Source organism: Sceloporus occidentalis, unplaced genomic scaffold, assembly GCF_023333645.1.
Source record: "Sceloporus occidentalis isolate IW3139 unplaced genomic scaffold, rSceOcc1.0.p SCAF_16, whole genome shotgun sequence".
NCBI classification, from domain to species: domain Eukaryota; kingdom Metazoa; phylum Chordata; class Lepidosauria; order Squamata; family Phrynosomatidae; genus Sceloporus; species Sceloporus occidentalis.
The window spans coordinates 10,115,840-10,134,874 of NW_028316996.1; the positions used below are offsets into that span (position 1 = coordinate 10,115,840).

The 19,035-nt window shown below is 40.6% G+C and overlaps 4 pseudogenes; all 4 read right to left on the reverse strand.

The window, feature by feature from the left end:
- Positions 1–999: 999 nt before the first annotated feature.
- Positions 1,000–1,695, reverse strand: LOC149303002 (DNA-dependent metalloprotease SPRTN pseudogene; annotated as a pseudogene).
- Positions 1,696–6,689: 4,994 nt separating this feature from the next.
- LOC149303003 (DNA-dependent metalloprotease SPRTN pseudogene) lies at positions 6,690–7,385 on the reverse strand (annotated as a pseudogene).
- A 4,995-nt stretch (positions 7,386–12,380) lies between these two features.
- Positions 12,381–13,076, reverse strand: LOC149303004 (DNA-dependent metalloprotease SPRTN pseudogene; annotated as a pseudogene).
- A 4,998-nt stretch (positions 13,077–18,074) lies between these two features.
- On the reverse strand, positions 18,075–18,770 carry LOC149303005 (DNA-dependent metalloprotease SPRTN pseudogene; annotated as a pseudogene).
- Between the last annotated feature and the right edge of the window lie 265 nt (positions 18,771–19,035).

Here is a 19,035-nt window from a genome sequence, read left to right on the forward strand (position 1 = left end):
GAATATTTACTATTAAAATGTTTTTCTTATATGATAGTCTTATATTCAGGCTTCCCCCCTCCCCTAAATTAATATTAAAATTTGGGGGGTCATCTTATAATCGAGTAAATACGGTCCTCACAGTTCATGGCTCTTTTCTTTAGAGGTATGTGGAGACTCAATGACAACTCCAAACACAGCTTAAATTAATCGTATGATATGACATTCTGACGTTATTATAAAACAGGTTATTGATTGACGAGTTTGTCCAACGTACTAGAAGCCATAAGAGGTCTGCCAAGTTAATTTAATTCCCATCAGCCACTTCTTGCTCTATACCGAGCAACCTTTACCAGCAAACTCGCTTCAGCAGCTTTGCTTATAGCCTCACCGCGCCGTTCTGGTCATGTAGCACCGTAAACTGGGCTTGAGCTAAAGGAAGGCGGCTGGGACAAACTTCTTTGAAACGCGAATTAACTTTGTTGCTGGGCTACGAGAGCTGCTTGTCAATTAACGATACCCAAACAGCTATGCATGAACTTCCCAGACGGCATTGCTGTGATGACTTGCAGCGAGCTCAATTGCGTTTGAGTTGTGGTTTTAGGTATGAAAGTGTGTTTTATTCCTGTAGATATAATTTTGTCAGATAGATGTTTCCCTTGCAGAACTGAAAATAAAATGTTGTGCAATTTTGGAAATGTGATGATTTATGCCAAATAACGTATCACATAAATCATACCTCCCAAGTGTCTCTCTTTTGGACCTAAATTGACCCAATACCACCTGTTCATCTTTCCTTAGCGCTGAGAATGTTTGGTGAGCCCAAAATTATTAAAGATGCCTGTCTTTATGCACTTATCTATATATCTATATATCTATAGTAAGGAATTCAATAGAAATGTTCACTTGGGTTTTAAACAATTTTATTGGTATATAATACAATCAAGAACTCCAAGTAACTAAGTAGCACGAGAACCATGTGCTGATCAGTATGTATAGATGTTATCACATAGCAATGAATTATTTGTCCATTCTGGCCCTCTTGCTGGGCAGTTCATGGCCACTGTTGTCATTTGGAGTGGCGGTTGGTGAACTGAAACTCCTCTTCCTCCCTTTTTGAACGTATTTTTTGGGCTCATTCACTTTAATAAATGTCCCCCCACAGGTAAGCTGATGGTGTGACCACCAACGTTCCCGAGCAGAGGGTGCCCGATTCATTGCCCGCCTTATGAAGCCAAACCTTGGCCCCCAAGCCCTGCAGGGTCCATCACAGAGCCACCAGTGCTTTCTGCATTTAGCAACCTCTGCATGGAAATTGTGGTAGATGGAAATGTTGGCGCCAGTGATGTTGTTTATGCGCTCCATGTGTTTGCAGAACTCCGGACCGTGGTCTCCTTCATCTTTGTATTTGTGTGTCACACACAGGTAAGCGTGAATCATTTCGTGGAGAAGGACCTCAACAAGATCTTTCCTTGATCTCAAGCTTAGTAGTGGCTTGCTGATATAAATAGTGCACAGGTCTTCATTTATCTTGTAGCGACAAAGCCCGGCTTTTTGTGTCATCCTGTGGCTCCATTTTACTTCCACCCACATCAACTTTCCCTTGAAAAACTTGTGATTAAGTGACATGAACAATTCCTGGAGGTTGGGGTTTGGGTCCAGCACCTCCCAAGCAGGATCAATAACTGATAAGCACTCAGGATCTATATAATCCATCGCACTGGGGAAAAGCTTCCACAACTAATCAAGTCTGCCACCGCAACAGCTCCCTCTCACAAAAATCAAGTAGCAAATGGGATGACTGTAGAAGCTTATGATACTATGATGTCATAGTGAGTTATTGATGTCCATGCATAGTGGTGATCTCGCCCAGCACTAAGCTGCGTACACAAACTCACTAAAACTGCAAAAAAGTTGAATGCTTCAACTTAACCAACTTTGCTGCACTCTATGACCTTCATGGCCAGGGTTTTTCCCACCCTACTGTCCAAAGCTTTTTGCGCAATTTTTTTTACCAATCGCAATTTCCATTTTTGCTATTTATTGTATCCACACAATTTATATATTATTTTTTCCGCTCTCAAGGAGAGATAGGGCTTTCGCTTCATGCAATTTTTTTACAAACTACACTGCTGTAAATTATTGTAAATTAATTAAATGAACATTTTTTTTCCTTTCTCAGGCTTTCTTTGACTGTTCCTTTCCCCACAACTCAGGCCTTCTCAAGTATAGAAATATGTATGTTCATTAACACAAAAAAACAAAAACATTTTGATGGAATGACTGTTCAGGATGACAAAAATGGGGAAAGGGAACACTAATTCCAGTCATATGCTCTATAGTGTTCCACTTTATTAATATTCTTTATTAGAATTGTTTTAATTTTTAAAATATCAGTGTTGTATTGAAACAGTGCTAAAAATGTATACCTTCAAATTTTATTCATCTTAAAAGTATTTGATATGTTTTGAAAAGTCCGATAACTGCACACAAGTTGGTGTCCAGAGTGGCCAAATTCTGTAAATCCGTTTGTTTTCCTTTCTTTAATGAAATGGCAATAATGTCAAATGTGCTATGCAGCCAGTATAATTTTTAATGAGTTGGCTTTATAAATTGTTAAATACACATTGATTGTATATAGATTTCTTCTCTCTATATAAATGTATATGAGAAATTAAACTTAAGAACCATCATGGCTTCCGAATTTTATGATGAACTTTAAACCTCATATTTTAATACATGGGTACAGTAAGTCAAAAAGCTTACTCTGGTCGGCACTGTTTATTACTATAAAACATGTAATAAAAACCACTTTGACAATATTTTATATAGGCTTCTAAGCAGCAATGATAATTAAGCAATATGTAAAACAAGGTAGCTAGCAGTACCGTATTTGCTCGATTATAAGACGACCCTGATTATAAGACGACCCCCCAAAATCTGAATATTAACTTTGGAAAAAAAGAAAAAGCCTGAATATAAGACGAACCTAAAGGAAAAAAGTTTTACCAGTAAATGTTAATTCATGTAAACTATTTTATTAAATAAAAGCTATGATTGAGAAAAATATTTTTTTTGTTTTTATTTCCTTGTATTTTCCAACCTGTCCCCCAGTTACGCACATCTGCCCCCAGGCTTGCCACACCAATATGGCACTGTGGCCCATGATATGCCTTTTAACCCTCTATATGCCACTGTGCCCCATGGCATGCCTTTTGACCCCCTATGCGCCACTCTGCCTCCAGAAATGCCTTTTACCCCTATATCCCATTCTGGCATTTAGGGGGTTAAAATGCATATTATGGGGCAGAGTGGCATATAGGGAGGTATAAGGCATTCCAGGAGGCAGAGTGGCATTAAGGGAGTTAAAAGGCATTGTATAGAGCACTCTGCCTCCAGAAATGCCTTATACCCCTATATGCCACTCTGGCATTTAGGGGGTTAAAAGGCATATTATAGGGCAGAGTGGCATATAGGGAGGTATAAGGCATTTCAGGAGGCAGAGTGCTCTATTAAATGCCCCCTTAACGCCACTCTGCCTCCTGAAATGCCTTATACCTCCCTATATGCCACTCTGCCCCATAATATGCCTTTTAAACCCCTAAGTGCCAGAGTGGTAAATAGGGGTAAAAGGCATTCCAGAAATGCCCTATGCCCCCATTTAACACACACACACACACACACACTTACCGGTGCTTCCAATTTCCTGCTGTATTGCCGAGGCAGCGGGTTGACGTCTCCTTCCACTGCAGCCAGAAGGAGGTGGAGTTGGCAGCGGGGGTTTGTCTGCGTCCGTCGCGGATACCTTCCCCGGCTGTCAGAGATCAGAGTTCCCCGCACCGGTGCGGGGCAGTCATGGTTGATGGGGTGTTAAGGGTTAATTTTAGGGGCAGACATGGTTGATGGGGTGTTTAGGGTTAATTTAATGGTGAGGGTTAATTTAATTAATTTAATAAAGTTAGCTTAAGGTGCAGTTGCAGGTAAAGGGGAATGTAAATCCTGGGGGCAGTGATTATTAATGTATTATTTATAACAGTATGATGATATTATCTGACTGATTCGAACCCCAATGAAGGCAGAGAGTCGTTCAAAGATCCGGATCTTAAGATCACTGTAAGATTCGGATCCCTGTAAGATCCGAATCTTTGAACGACTCTCTGCCTTCATTGACATCACTGGAGGCAGGGGGGAGGATTCATAATGAAAGGGGCGGGGCCAATCATTAGTGTGCCTGCACGGAGTTACTGGAAAACGGTAACTCCTGTGAGTCACACTGAGTGATCCGAAGATTCGGATCATGAATCGGATCATTTCAGTGAACGAATCGAAATGATCCGATTCACTTTAATGATCCGAACTTCCCATCACTAACCTGTAGCCCTGCAGCAGCTGGAGGGCCACATCTCCCATAATGCTCTTTCAGCTCAATGGCTGGCAGAGGAGTATGGGAGATGTAGTCCTGCAGCAGCTGGAGGGCCGCAGGTTGGACACCCTTGCGATACAGAAATGGAGTAAACGGGCAGGATTTTTCAGCTGCTGTTTTAGACTGAGTGTTTTCAACTGTTTTGTTTTAAATTTGTGCGAGTATACAAACCGACGTTGTCAATGAGTAAATCTAAATAGTATTACCGGTAATTGTTTCTTTTATCTTAACCCAGTTTAGGAATTTTCCACAAACTATTGCCGATATATTTTAATACAGTTAATGCATAGAGATTGCATTATTGATTTCATTACACTTGGCTGCGAATCTTAGATTGGGAAATGTTTTCTTTATTTGAAAATTACAATTTTTTTTTTATTTATTTTTTTACACATGGAATTGTTAACATTTGATAATTTCATATTATCCAAAATTTACCAAAGGGCCCCGCACACAAGCCTCCCATGTGCAGTGTTTCTGTAATGGAGCTCACTTTTTCAGTTTGGGATTATTAACACAGGGATAAAAGCTAACTGGGATTCGGCTTGCCCGGACCCTGAAAACATATCAAAGACTAGTAACTACAATACAGTTTACTGATTTGTGTTCACGTAACCATTTTCAAAGGTGCCATGCTTCACTAAATGATCAAATTAATATATTTCCAAGTTTAAAATAAAAATGAATGTAAAATAAACTATTCCTTCAGTATACACTCTTCACACCATAAGGTTAAAAGCATGGTGGTCAGACAAGCCATATCTGGGGTCTCAGTGACATATTGGCGGATATAAGTCATATTGAGGGGTCAACAGGCATATCTGAGGGCAGAGTGGCATATAGGGGGTTTAAGGCATATCTAGGGGTAGTAGGTTATCTGGGGGGGGCATAAGACATATATGGAGGCAGAGTGACATATAGGAGGTATAAGGAACATCTGGGGACAGAGTGGCATATAAGGTGGTCATAAAGCATATCTGGAGTCACAGTGGCATAATGGGGGGTATAATGCATATAGGGGGTATAAGGCATATCTGAGGGCAGAGTGGCATATAGGGGGTTTAAGGCATGTGGGGGGGTTATGGCATATCTGGAGTGGTTATAATGCATATATGGGGCAGAGTGACATATAGGGGGTATAAGGCATATCGGGGGGGGGGGCAGAGTGACAAGCCTGAAGTCAGATGTGCATAACTGGGGGGCAGGTTGGCAAATAAAATGAAAGAAAAACAAGAAATGCATTCTTCTCAATCAGTTTTTATTAAATATGAAAAAATGGTTTACATGTGAATATTTACTATTAAAATGTTTTTCTTATATGATAGTCTTATATTCAGGCTTCCCCCCTCCCCTAAATTAATATTAAAATTTGGGGGGTCATCTTATAATCGAGTAAATACGGTCCTCACAGTTCATGGCTCTTTTCTTTAGAGGTATGTGGAGACTCAATGACAACTCCAAACACAGCTTAAATTAATCGTATGATATGACATTCTGACGTTATTATAAAACAGGTTATTGATTGACGAGTTTGTCCAACGTACTAGAAGCCATAAGAGGTCTGCCAAGTTAATTTAATTCCCATCAGCCACTTCTTGCTCTATACCGAGCAACCTTTACCAGCAAACTCGCTTCAGCAGCTTTGCTTATAGCCTCACCGCGCCGTTCTGGTCATGTAGCACCGTAAACTGGGCTTGAGCTAAAGGAAGGCGGCTGGGACAAACTTCTTTGAAACGCGAATTAACTTTGTTGCTGGGCTACGAGAGCTGCTTGTCAATTAACGATACCCAAACAGCTATGCATGAACTTCCCAGACGGCATTGCTGTGATGACTTGCAGCGAGCTCAATTGCGTTTGAGTTGTGGTTTTAGGTATGAAAGTGTGTTTTATTCCTGTAGATATAATTTTGTCAGATAGATGTTTCCCTTGCAGAACTGAAAATAAAATGTTGTGCAATTTTGGAAATGTGATGATTTATACCAAATAACGTATCACATAAATCATACCTCCCAAGTGTCTCTCTTTTGGACCTAAATTGACCCAATACCACCTGTTCATCTTTCCTTAGCGCTGAGAATGTTTGGTGAGCCCAAAATTATTAAAGATGCCTGTCTTTATGCACTTATCTATATATCTATATATCTATAGTAAGGAATTCAATAGAAATGTTCACTTGGGTTTTAAACAATTTTATTGGTATATAATACAATCAAGAACTCCAAGTAACTAAGTAGCACGAGAACCATGTGCTGATCAGTATGTATAGATGTTATCACATAGCAATGAATTATTTGTCCATTCTGGCCCTCTTGCTGGGCAGTTCATGGCCACTGTTGTCATTTGGAGTGGCGGTTGGTGAACTGAAACTCCTCTTCCTCCCTTTTTGAACGTATTTTTTGGGCTCATTCACTTTAATAAATGTCCCCCCACAGGTAAGCTGATGGTGTGACCACCAACGTTCCCGAGCAGAGGGTGCCCGATTCATTGCCCGCCTTATGAAGCCAAACCTTGGCCCCCAAGCCCTGCAGGGTCCATCACAGAGCCACCAGTGCTTTCTGCATTTAGCAACCTCTGCATGGAAATTGTGGTAGATGGAAATGTTGGCGCCAGTGATGTTGTTTATGCGCTCCATGTGTTTGCAGAACTCCGGACCGTGGTCTCCTTCATCTTTGTATTTGTGTGTCACACACAGGTAAGCGTGAATCATTTCGTGGAGAAGGACCTCAACAAGATCTTTCCTTGATCTCAAGCTTAGTAGTGGCTTGCTGATATAAATAGTGCACAGGTCTTCATTTATCTTGTAGCGACAAAGCCCGGCTTTTTGTGTCATCCTGTGGCTCCATTTTACTTCCACCCACATCAACTTTCCCTTGAAAAACTTGTGATTAAGTGACATGAACAATTCCTGGAGGTTGGGGTTTGGGTCCAGCACCTCCCAAGCAGGATCAATAACTGATAAGCACTCAGGATCTATATAATCCATCGCACTGGGGAAAAGCTTCCACAACTAATCAAGTCTGCCACCGCAACAGCTCCCTCTCACAAAAATCAAGTAGCAAATGGGATGACTGTAGAAGCTTATGATACTATGATGTCATAGTGAGTTATTGATGTCCATGCATAGTGGTGATCTCGCCCAGCACTAAGCTGCGTACACAAACTCACTAAAACTGCAAAAAAGTTGAATGCTTCAACTTAACCAACTTTGCTGCACTCTATGACCTTCATGGCCAGGGTTTTTCCCACCCTACTGTCCAAAGCTTTTTGCGCAATTTTTTTTACCAATCGCAATTTCCATTTTTGCTATTTATTGTATCCACACAATTTATATATTATTTTTTCCGCTCTCAAGGAGAGATAGGGCTTTCGCTTCATGCAATTTTTTTACAAACTACACTGCTGTAAATTATTGTAAATTAATTAAATGAACATTTTTTTTCCTTTCTCAGGCTTTCTTTGACTGTTCCTTTCCCCACAACTCAGGCCTTCTCAAGTATAGAAATATGTATGTTCATTAACACAAAAAAACAAAAACATTTTGATGGAATGACTGTTCAGGATGACAAAAATGGGGAAAGGGAACACTAATTCCAGTCATATGCTCTATAGTGTTCCACTTTATTAATATTCTTTATTAGAATTGTTTTAATTTTTAAAATATCAGTGTTGTATTGAAACAGTGCTAAAAATGTATACCTTCAAATTTTATTCATCTTAAAAGTATTTGATATGTTTTGAAAAGTCCGATAACTGCACACAAGTTGGTGTCCAGAGTGGCCAAATTCTGTAAATCTGTTTGTTTTCCTTTCTTTAATGAAATGGCAATAATGTCAAATGTGCTATGCAGCCAGTATAATTTTTTTTTGAGTTGGCTTTATAAATTGTTAAATACACATTGATTGTATATAGATTTCTTCTCTCTATATAAATGTATATGAGAAATTAAACTTAAGAACCATCATGGCTTCCGAATTTTATGATGAACTTTAAACCTCATATTTTAATACATGGGTACAGTAAGTCAAAAAGCTTACTCTGGTCGGCACTGTTTATTACTATAAAACATGTAATAAAAACCACTTTGACAATATTTTATATAGGCTTCTAAGCAGCAATGATAATTAAGCAATATGTAAAACAAGGTAGCTAGCAGTACCGTATTTGCTCGATTATAAGACGACCCTGATTATAAGACGACCCCCCAAAATCTGAATATTAACTTTGGAAAAAAAGAAAAAGCCTGAATATAAGACGAACCTAAAGGAAAAAAGTTTTACCAGTAAATGTTAATTCATGTAAACTATTTTATTAAATAAAAGCTATGATTGAGAAAAATATTTTTTTTGTTTTTATTTCCTTGTATTTTCCAACCTGTCCCCCAGTTACGCACATCTGCCCCCAGGCTTGCCACACCAATATGGCACTGTGGCCCATGATATGCCTTTTAACCCTCTATATGCCACTGTGCCCCATGGCATGCCTTTTGACCCCCTATGCGCCACTCTGCCTCCAGAAATGCCTTTTACCCCTATATCCCATTCTGGCATTTAGGGGGTTAAAATGCATATTATGGGGCAGAGTGGCATATAGGGAGGTATAAGGCATTCCAGGAGGCAGAGTGGCATTAAGGGAGTTAAAAGGCATTGTATAGAGCACTCTGCCTCCAGAAATGCCTTATACCCCTATATGCCACTCTGGCATTTAGGGGGTTAAAAGGCATATTATAGGGCAGAGTGGCATATAGGGAGGTATAAGGCATTTCAGGAGGCAGAGTGCTCTATTAAATGCCCCCTTAACGCCACTCTGCCTCCTGAAATGCCTTATACCTCCCTATATGCCACTCTGCCCCATAATATGCCTTTTAAACCCCTAAGTGCCAGAGTGGTAAATAGGGGTAAAAGGCATTCCAGAAATGCCCTATGCCCCCATTTAACACACACACACACACACACACTTACCGGTGCTTCCAATTTCCTGCTGTATTGCCGAGGCAGCGGGTTGACGTCTCCTTCCACTGCAGCCAGAAGGAGGTGGAGTTGGCAGCGGGGGTTTGTCTGCGTCCGTCGCGGATACCTTCCCCGGCTGTCAGAGATCAGAGTTCCCCGCACCGGTGCGGGGCAGTCATGGTTGATGGGGTGTTAAGGGTTAATTTTAGGGGCAGACATGGTTGATGGGGTGTTTAGGGTTAATTTAATGGTGAGGGTTAATTTAATTAATTTAATAAAGTTAGCTTAAGGTGCAGTTGCAGGTAAAGGGGAATGTAAATCCTGGGGGCAGTGATTATTAATGTATTATTTATAACAGTATGATGATATTATCTGACTGATTCGAACCCCAATGAAGGCAGAGAGTCGTTCAAAGATCCGGATCTTAAGATCACTGTAAGATTCGGATCCCTGTAAGATCCGAATCTTTGAACGACTCTCTGCCTTCATTGACATCACTGGAGGCAGGGGGGAGGATTCATAATGAAAGGGGCGGGGCCAATCATTAGTGTGCCTGCACGGAGTTACTGGAAAACGGTAACTCCTGTGAGTCACACTGAGTGATCCGAAGATTCGGATCATGAATCGGATCATTTCAGTGAACGAATCGAAATGATCCGATTCACTTTAATGATCCGAACTTCCCATCACTAACCTGTAGCCCTGCAGCAGCTGGAGGGCCACATCTCCCATAATGCTCTTTCAGCTCAATGGCTGGCAGAGGAGTATGGGAGATGTAGTCCTGCAGCAGCTGGAGGGCCGCAGGTTGGACACCCTTGCGATACAGAAATGGAGTAAACGGGCAGGATTTTTCAGCTGCTGTTTTAGACTGAGTGTTTTCAACTGTTTTGTTTTAAATTTGTGCGAGTATACAAACCGACGTTGTCAATGAGTAAATCTAAATAGTATTACCGGTAATTGTTTCTTTTATCTTAACCCAGTTTAGGAATTTTCCACAAACTATTGCCGATATATTTTAATACAGTTAATGCATAGAGATTGCATTATTGATTTCATTACACTTGGCTGCGAATCTTAGATTGGGAAATGTTTTCTTTATTTGAAAATTACAATTTTTTTTTTATTTATTTTTTTACACATGGAATTGTTAACATTTGATAATTTCATATTATCCAAAATTTACCAAAGGGCCCCGCACACAAGCCTCCCATGTGCAGTGTTTCTGTAATGGAGCTCACTTTTTCAGTTTGGGATTATTAACACAGGGATAAAAGCTAACTGGGATTCGGCTTGCCCGGACCCTGAAAACATATCAAAGACTAGTAACTACAATACAGTTTACTGATTTGTGTTCACGTAACCATTTTCAAAGGTGCCATGCTTCACTAAATGATCAAATTAATATATTTCCAAGTTTAAAATAAAAATGAATGTAAAATAAACTATTCCTTCAGTATACACTGTTCACACCATAAGGTTAAAAGCATGGTGGTCAGACAAGCCATATCTGGGGTCTCAGTGACATATTGGCGGATATAAGTCATATTGAGGGGTCAACAGGCATATCTGAGGGCAGAGTGGCATATAGGGGGTTTAAGGCATATCTAGGGGTAGTAGGTTATCTGGGGGGGGCATAAGACATATATGGAGGCAGAGTGACATATAGGAGGTATAAGGAACATCTGGGGACAGAGTGGCATATAAGGTGGTCATAAAGCATATCTGGAGTCACAGTGGCATAATGGGGGGTATAATGCATATAGGGGGTATAAGGCATATCTGAGGGCAGAGTGGCATATAGGGGGTTTAAGGCATGTGGGGGGGTTATGGCATATCTGGAGTGGTTATAATGCATATATGGGGCAGAGTGACATATAGGGGGTATAAGGCATATCGGGGGGGGGGGCAGAGTGACAAGCCTGAAGTCAGATGTGCATAACTGGGGGGCAGGTTGGCAAATAAAATGAAAGAAAAACAAGAAATGCATTCTTCTCAATCAGTTTTTATTAAATATGAAAAAATGGTTTACATGTGAATATTTACTATTAAAATGTTTTTCTTATATGATAGTCTTATATTCAGGCTTCCCCCCTCCCCTAAATTAATATTAAAATTTGGGGGGTCATCTTATAATCGAGTAAATACGGTCCTCACAGTTCATGGCTCTTTTCTTTAGAGGTATGTGGAGACTCAATGACAACTCCAAACACAGCTTAAATTAATCGTATGATATGACATTCTGACGTTATTATAAAACAGGTTATTGATTGACGAGTTTGTCCAACGTACTAGAAGCCATAAGAGGTCTGCCAAGTTAATTTAATTCCCATCAGCCACTTCTTGCTCTATACCGAGCAACCTTTACCAGCAAACTCGCTTCAGCAGCTTTGCTTATAGCCTCACCGCGCCGTTCTGGTCATGTAGCACCGTAAACTGGGCTTGAGCTAAAGGAAGGCGGCTGGGACAAACTTCTTTGAAACGCGAATTAACTTTGTTGCTGGGCTACGAGAGCTGCTTGTCAATTAACGATACCCAAACAGCTATGCATGTACTTCCCAGACGGCATTGCTGTGATGACTTGCAGCGAGCTCAATTGCGTTTGAGCTGTGGTTTTAGGTATGAAAGTGTGTTTTATTCCTGTAGATATAATTTTGTCAGATAGATGTTTCCCTTGCAGAACTGAAAATAAAATGTTGTGCAATTTTGGAAATGTGATGATTTATGCCAAATAACGTATCACATAAATCATACCTCCCAAGTGTCTCTCTTTTGGACCTAAATTGACCCAATACCACCTGTTCATCTTTCCTTAGCGCTGAGAATGTTTGGTGAGCCCAAAATTATTAAAGATGCCTGTCTTTATGCACTTATCTATATATCTATATATCTATAGTAAGGAATTCAATAGAAATGTTCACTTGGGTTTTAAACAATTTTATTGGTATATAATACAATCAAGAACTCCAAGTAACTAAGTAGCACGAGAACCATGTGCTGATCAGTATGTATAGATGTTATCACATAGCAATGAATTATTTGTCCATTCTGGCCCTCTTGCTGGGCAGTTCATGGCCACTGTTGTCATTTGGAGTGGCGGTTGGTGAACTGAAACTCCTCTTCCTCCCTTTTTGAACGTATTTTTTGGGCTCATTCACTTTAATAAATGTCCCCCCACAGGTAAGCTGATGGTGTGACCACCAACGTTCCCGAGCAGAGGGTGCCCGATTCATTGCCCGCCTTATGAAGCCAAACCTTGGCCCCCAAGCCCTGCAGGGTCCATCACAGAGCCACCAGTGCTTTCTGCATTTAGCAACCTCTGCATGGAAATTGTGGTAGATGGAAATGTTGGCGCCAGTGATGTTGTTTATGCGCTCCATGTGTTTGCAGAACTCCGGACCGTGGTCTCCTTCATCTTTGTATTTGTGTGTCACACACAGGTAAGCGTGAATCATTTCGTGGAGAAGGACCTCAACAAGATCTTTCCTTGATCTCAAGCTTAGTAGTGGCTTGCTGATATAAATAGTGCACAGGTCTTCATTTATCTTGTAGCGACAAAGCCCGGCTTTTTGTGTCATCCTGTGGCTCCATTTTACTTCCACCCACATCAACTTTCCCTTGAAAAACTTGTGATTAAGTGACATGAACAATTCCTGGAGGTTGGGGTTTGGGTCCAGCACCTCCCAAGCAGGATCAATAACTGATAAGCACTCAGGATCTATATAATCCATCGCACTGGGGAAAAGCTTCCACAACTAATCAAGTCTGCCACCGCAACAGCTCCCTCTCACAAAAATCAAGTAGCAAATGGGATGACTGTAGAAGCTTATGATACTATGATGTCATAGTGAGTTATTGATGTCCATGCATAGTGGTGATCTCGCCCAGCACTAAGCTGCGTACACAAACTCACTAAAACTGCAAAAAAGTTGAATGCTTCAACTTAACCAACTTTGCTGCACTCTATGACCTTCATGGCCAGGGTTTTTCCCACCCTACTGTCCAAAGCTTTTTGCGCAATTTTTTTTACCAATCGCAATTTCCATTTTTGCTATTTATTGTATCCACACAATTTATATATTATTTTTTCCGCTCTCAAGGAGAGATAGGGCTTTCGCTTCATGCAATTTTTTTACAAACTACACTGCTGTAAATTATTGTAAATTAATTAAATGAACATTTTTTTTCCTTTCTCAGGCTTTCTTTGACTGTTCCTTTCCCCACAACTCAGGCCTTCTCAAGTATAGAAATATGTATGTTCATTAACACAAAAAAACAAAAACATTTTGATGGAATGACTGTTCAGGATGACAAAAATGGGGAAAGGGAACACTAATTCCAGTCATATGCTCTATAGTGTTCCACTTTATTAATATTCTTTATTAGAATTGTTTTAATTTTTAAAATATCAGTGTTGTATTGAAACAGTGCTAAAAATGTATACCTTCAAATTTTATTCATCTTAAAAGTATTTGATATGTTTTGAAAAGTCCGATAACTGCACACAAGTTGGTGTCCAGAGTGGCCAAATTCTGTAAATCCGTTTGTTTTCCTTTCTTTAATGAAATGGCAATAATGTCAAATGTGCTATGCAGCCAGTATAATTTTTAATGAGTTGGCTTTATAAATTGTTAAATACACATTGATTGTATATAGATTTCTTCTCTCTATATAAATGTATATGAGAAATTAAACTTAAGAACCATCATGGCTTCCGAATTTTATGATGAACTTTAAACCTCATATTTTAATACATGGGTACAGTAAGTCAAAAAGCTTACTCTGGTCGGCACTGTTTATTACTATAAAACATGTAATAAAAACCACTTTGACAATATTTTATATAGGCTTCTAAGCAGCAATGATAATTAAGCAATATGTAAAACAAGGTAGCTAGCAGTACCGTATTTGCTCGATTATAAGACGACCCTGATTATAAGACGACCCCCCAAAATCTGAATATTAACTTTGGAAAAAAAGAAAAAGCCTGAATATAAGACGAACCTAAAGGAAAAAAGTTTTACCAGTAAATGTTAATTCATGTAAACTATTTTATTAAATAAAAGCTATGATTGAGAAAAATATTTTTTTTGTTTTTATTTCCTTGTATTTTCCAACCTGTCCCCCAGTTACGCACATCTGCCCCCAGGCTTGCCACACCAATATGGCACTGTGGCCCATGATATGCCTTTTAACCCTCTATATGCCACTGTGCCCCATGGCATGCCTTTTGACCCCCTATGCGCCACTCTGCCTCCAGAAATGCCTTTTACCCCTATATCCCATTCTGGCATTTAGGGGGTTAAAATGCATATTATGGGGCAGAGTGGCATATAGGGAGGTATAAGGCATTCCAGGAGGCAGAGTGGCATTAAGGGAGTTAAAAGGCATTGTATAGAGCACTCTGCCTCCAGAAATGCCTTATACCCCTATATGCCACTCTGGCATTTAGGGGGTTAAAAGGCATATTATAGGGCAGAGTGGCATATAGGGAGGTATAAGGCATTTCAGGAGGCAGAGTGCTCTATTAAATGCCCCCTTAACGCCACTCTGCCTCCTGAAATGCCTTATACCTCCCTATATGCCACTCTGCCCCATAATATGCCTTTTAAACCCCTAAGTGCCAGAGTGGTAAATAGGGGTAAAAGGCATTCCAGAAATGCCCTATGCCCCCATTTAACACACACACACACACACACACTTACCGGTGCTTCCAATTTCCTGCTGTATTGCCGAGGCAGCGGGTTGACGTCTCCTTCCACTGCAGCCAGAAGGAGGTGGAGTTGGCAGCGGGGGTTTGTCTGCGTCCGTCGCGGATACCTTCCCCGGCTGTCAGAGATCAGAGTTCCCCGCACCGGTGCGGGGCAGTCATGGTTGATGGGGTGTTAAGGGTTAATTTTAGGGGCAGACATGGTTGATGGGGTGTTTAGGGTTAATTTAATGGTGAGGGTTAATTTAATTAATTTAATAAAGTTAGCTTAAGGTGCAGTTGCAGGTAAAGGGGAATGTAAATCCTGGGGGCAGTGATTATTAATGTATTATTTATAACAGTATGGTGATATTATCTGACTGATTCGAACCCCAATGAAGGCAGAGAGTCGTTCAAAGATCCGGATCTTAAGATCACTGTAAGATTCGGATCCCTGTAAGATCCGAATCTTTGAACGACTCTCTGCCTTCATTGACATCACTGGAGGCAGGGGGGAGGATTCATAATGAAAGGGGCGGGGCCAATCATTAGTGTGCCTGCACGGAGTTACTGGAAAACGGTAACTCCTGTGAGTCACACTGAGTGATCCGAAGATTCGGATCATGAATCGGATCATTTCAGTGAACGAATCGAAATGATCCGATTCACTTTAATGATCCGAACTTCCCATCACTAACCTGTAGCCCTGCAGCAGCTGGAGGGCCACATCTCCCATAATGCTCTTTCAGCTCAATGGCTGGCAGAGGAGTATGGGAGATGTAGTCCTGCAGCAGCTGGAGGGCCGCAGGTTGGACACCCTTGCGATACAGAAATGGAGTAAACGGGCAGGATTTTTCAGCTGCTGTTTTAGACTGAGTGTTTTCAACTGTTTTGTTTTAAATTTGTGCGAGTATACAAACCGACGTTGTCAATGAGTAAATCTAAATAGTATTACCGGTAATTGTTTCTTTTATCTTAACCCAGTTTAGGAATTTTCCACAAACTATTGCCGATATATTTTAATACAGTTAATGCATAGAGATTGCATTATTGATTTCATTACACTTGGCTGCGAATCTTAGATTGGGAAATGTTTTCTTTATTTGAAAATTACAATTTTTTTTTTATTTATTTTTTTACACATGGAATTGTTAACATTTGATAATTTCATATTATCCAAAATTTACCAAAGGGCCCCGCACACAAGCCTCCCATGTGCAGTGTTTCTGTAATGGAGCTCACTTTTTCAGTTTGGGATTATTAACACAGGGATAAAAGCTAACTGGGATTCGGCTTGCCCGGACCCTGAAAACATATCAAAGACTAGTAACTACAATACAGTTTACTGATTTGTGTTCACGTAACCATTTTCAAAGGTGCCATGCTTCACTAAATGATCAAATTAATATATTTCCAAGTTTAAAATAAAAATGAATGTAAAATAAACTATTCCTTCAGTATACACTGTTCACACCATAAGGTTAAAAGCATGGTGGTCAGACAAGCCATATCTGGGGTCTCAGTGACATATTGGCGGATATAAGTCATATTGAGGGGTCAACAGGCATATCTGAGGGCAGAGTGGCATATAGGGGGTTTAAGGCATATCTAGGGGTAGTAGGTTATCTGGGGGGGGCATAAGACATATATGGAGGCAGAGTGACATATAGGAGGTATAAGGAACATCTGGGGACAGAGTGGCATATAAGGTGGTCATAAAGCATATCTGGAGTCACAGTGGCATAATGGGGGGTATAATGCATATAGGGGGTATAAGGCATATCTGAGGGCAGAGTGGCATATAGGGGGTTTAAGGCATGTGGGGGGGTTATGGCATATCTGGAGTGGTTATAATGCATATATGGGGCAGAGTGACATATAGGGGGTATAAGGCATATCGGGGGGGGGGGGGGGCAGAGTGACAAGCCTGAAGTCAGATGTGCATAACTGGGGGGCAGGTTGGCAAATAAAATGAAAGAAAAACAAGAAATGCATTCTTCTCAATCAGTTTTTATTAAATATGAAAAAATGGTTTACATGTGAATATTTACTATTAAAATGTTTTTCTTATATGATAGTCTTATATTCAGGCTTCCCCCCTCCCCTAAATTAATATTAAAATTTGGGGGGTCATCTTATAATCGAGTAAATACGGTCCTCACAGTTCATGGCTCTTTTCTTTAGAGGTATGTGGAGACTCAATGACAACTCCAAACACAGCTTAAATTAATCGTATGATATGACATTCTGACGTTATTATAAAACAGGTTATTGATTGACGAGTTTGTCCAACGTACTAGAAGCCATAAGAGGTCTGCCAAGTTAATTTAATTCCCATCAGCCACTTCTTGCTCTATACCGAGCAACCTTTACCAGCAAACTCGCTTCAGCAGCTTTGCTTATAGCCTCACCGCGCCGTTCTGGTCATGTAGCACCGTAAACTGGGCTTGAGCTAAAGGAAGGCGGCTGGGACAAACTTCTTTGAAACGCGAATTAACTTTGTTGCTGGGCTACGAGAGCTGCTTGTCAATTAACGATACCCAAACAGCTATGCATGAACTTCCCAGACGGCATTGCTGTGATGACTTGCAGCGAGCTCAATTGCGTTTGAGTTGTGGTTTTAGGTATGAAAGTGTGTTTTATTCCTGTAGATATAATTTTGTCAGATAGATGTTTCCCTTGCAGAACTGAAAATAAAATGTTGTGCAATTTTGGAAATGTGATGATTTATGCCAAATAACGTATCACATAAATCATACCTCCCAAGTGTCTCTCTTTTGGACCTAAATTGACCCAATACCACCTGTTCATCTTTCCTTAGCGCTGAGAATGTTTGGTGAGCCCAAAATTATTAAAGATGCCTGTCTTTATGCACTTATCTATATATCTATATATCTATAGTAAGGAATTCAATAGAAATGTTCACTTGGGTTTTAAACAATTTTATTGGTATATAATACAATCAAGAACTCCAAGTAACTAAGTAGCACGAGAACCATGTGCTGATCAGTATGTATAGATGTTATCACATAGCAATGAATTATTTGTCCATTCTGGCCCTCTTGCTGGGCAGTTCATGGCCACTGTTGTCATTTGGAGTGGCGGTTGGTGAACTGAAACTCCTCTTCCTCCCTTTTTGAACGTATTTTTTGGGCTCATTCACTTTAATAAATGTCCCCCCACAGGTAAGCTGATGGTGTGACCACCAACGTTCCCGAGCAGAGGGTGCCCGATTCATTGCCCGCCTTATGAAGCCAAACCTTGGCCCCCAAGCCCTGCAGGGTCCATCACAGAGCCACCAGTGCTTTCTGCATTTAGCAACCTCTGCATGGAAATTGTGGTAGATGGAAATGTTGGCGCCAGTGATGTTGTTTATGCGCTCCATGTGTTTGCAGAACTCCGGACCGTGGTCTCCTTCATCTTTGTATTTGTGTGTCACACACAGGTAAGCGTGAATCATTTCGTGGAGAAGGACCTCAACAAGATCTTTCCTTGATCTCAAGCTTAGTAGTGGCTTGCTGATATAAATAGTGCACAGGTCTTCATTTATCTTGTAGCGACAAAGCCCGGCTTTTTGTGTCATCCTGTGGCTCCATTTTACTTCCACCCACATCAACTTTCCCTTGAAAAACTTGTGATTAAGTGACATGAACAATTCCTGGAGGTTGGGGTTTGGGTCCAGCACCTCCCAAGCAGGATCAATAACTGATAAGCACTCAGGATCTATATAATCCATCGCACTGGGGAAAAGCTTCCACAACTAATCAAGTCTGCCACCGCAACAGCTCCCTCTCACAAAAATCAAGTAGCAAATGGGATGACTGTAGAAGCTTATGATACTATGATGTCATAGTGAGTTATTGATGTCCATGCATAGTGGTGATCTCGCCCAGCACTAAGCTGCGTACACAAACTCACTAAAACTGCAAAAAAGTTGAATGCTTCAACTTAACCAACTTTGCTGCACTCTATGACCTTCACGGCCAGGGTTTTTCCCACCC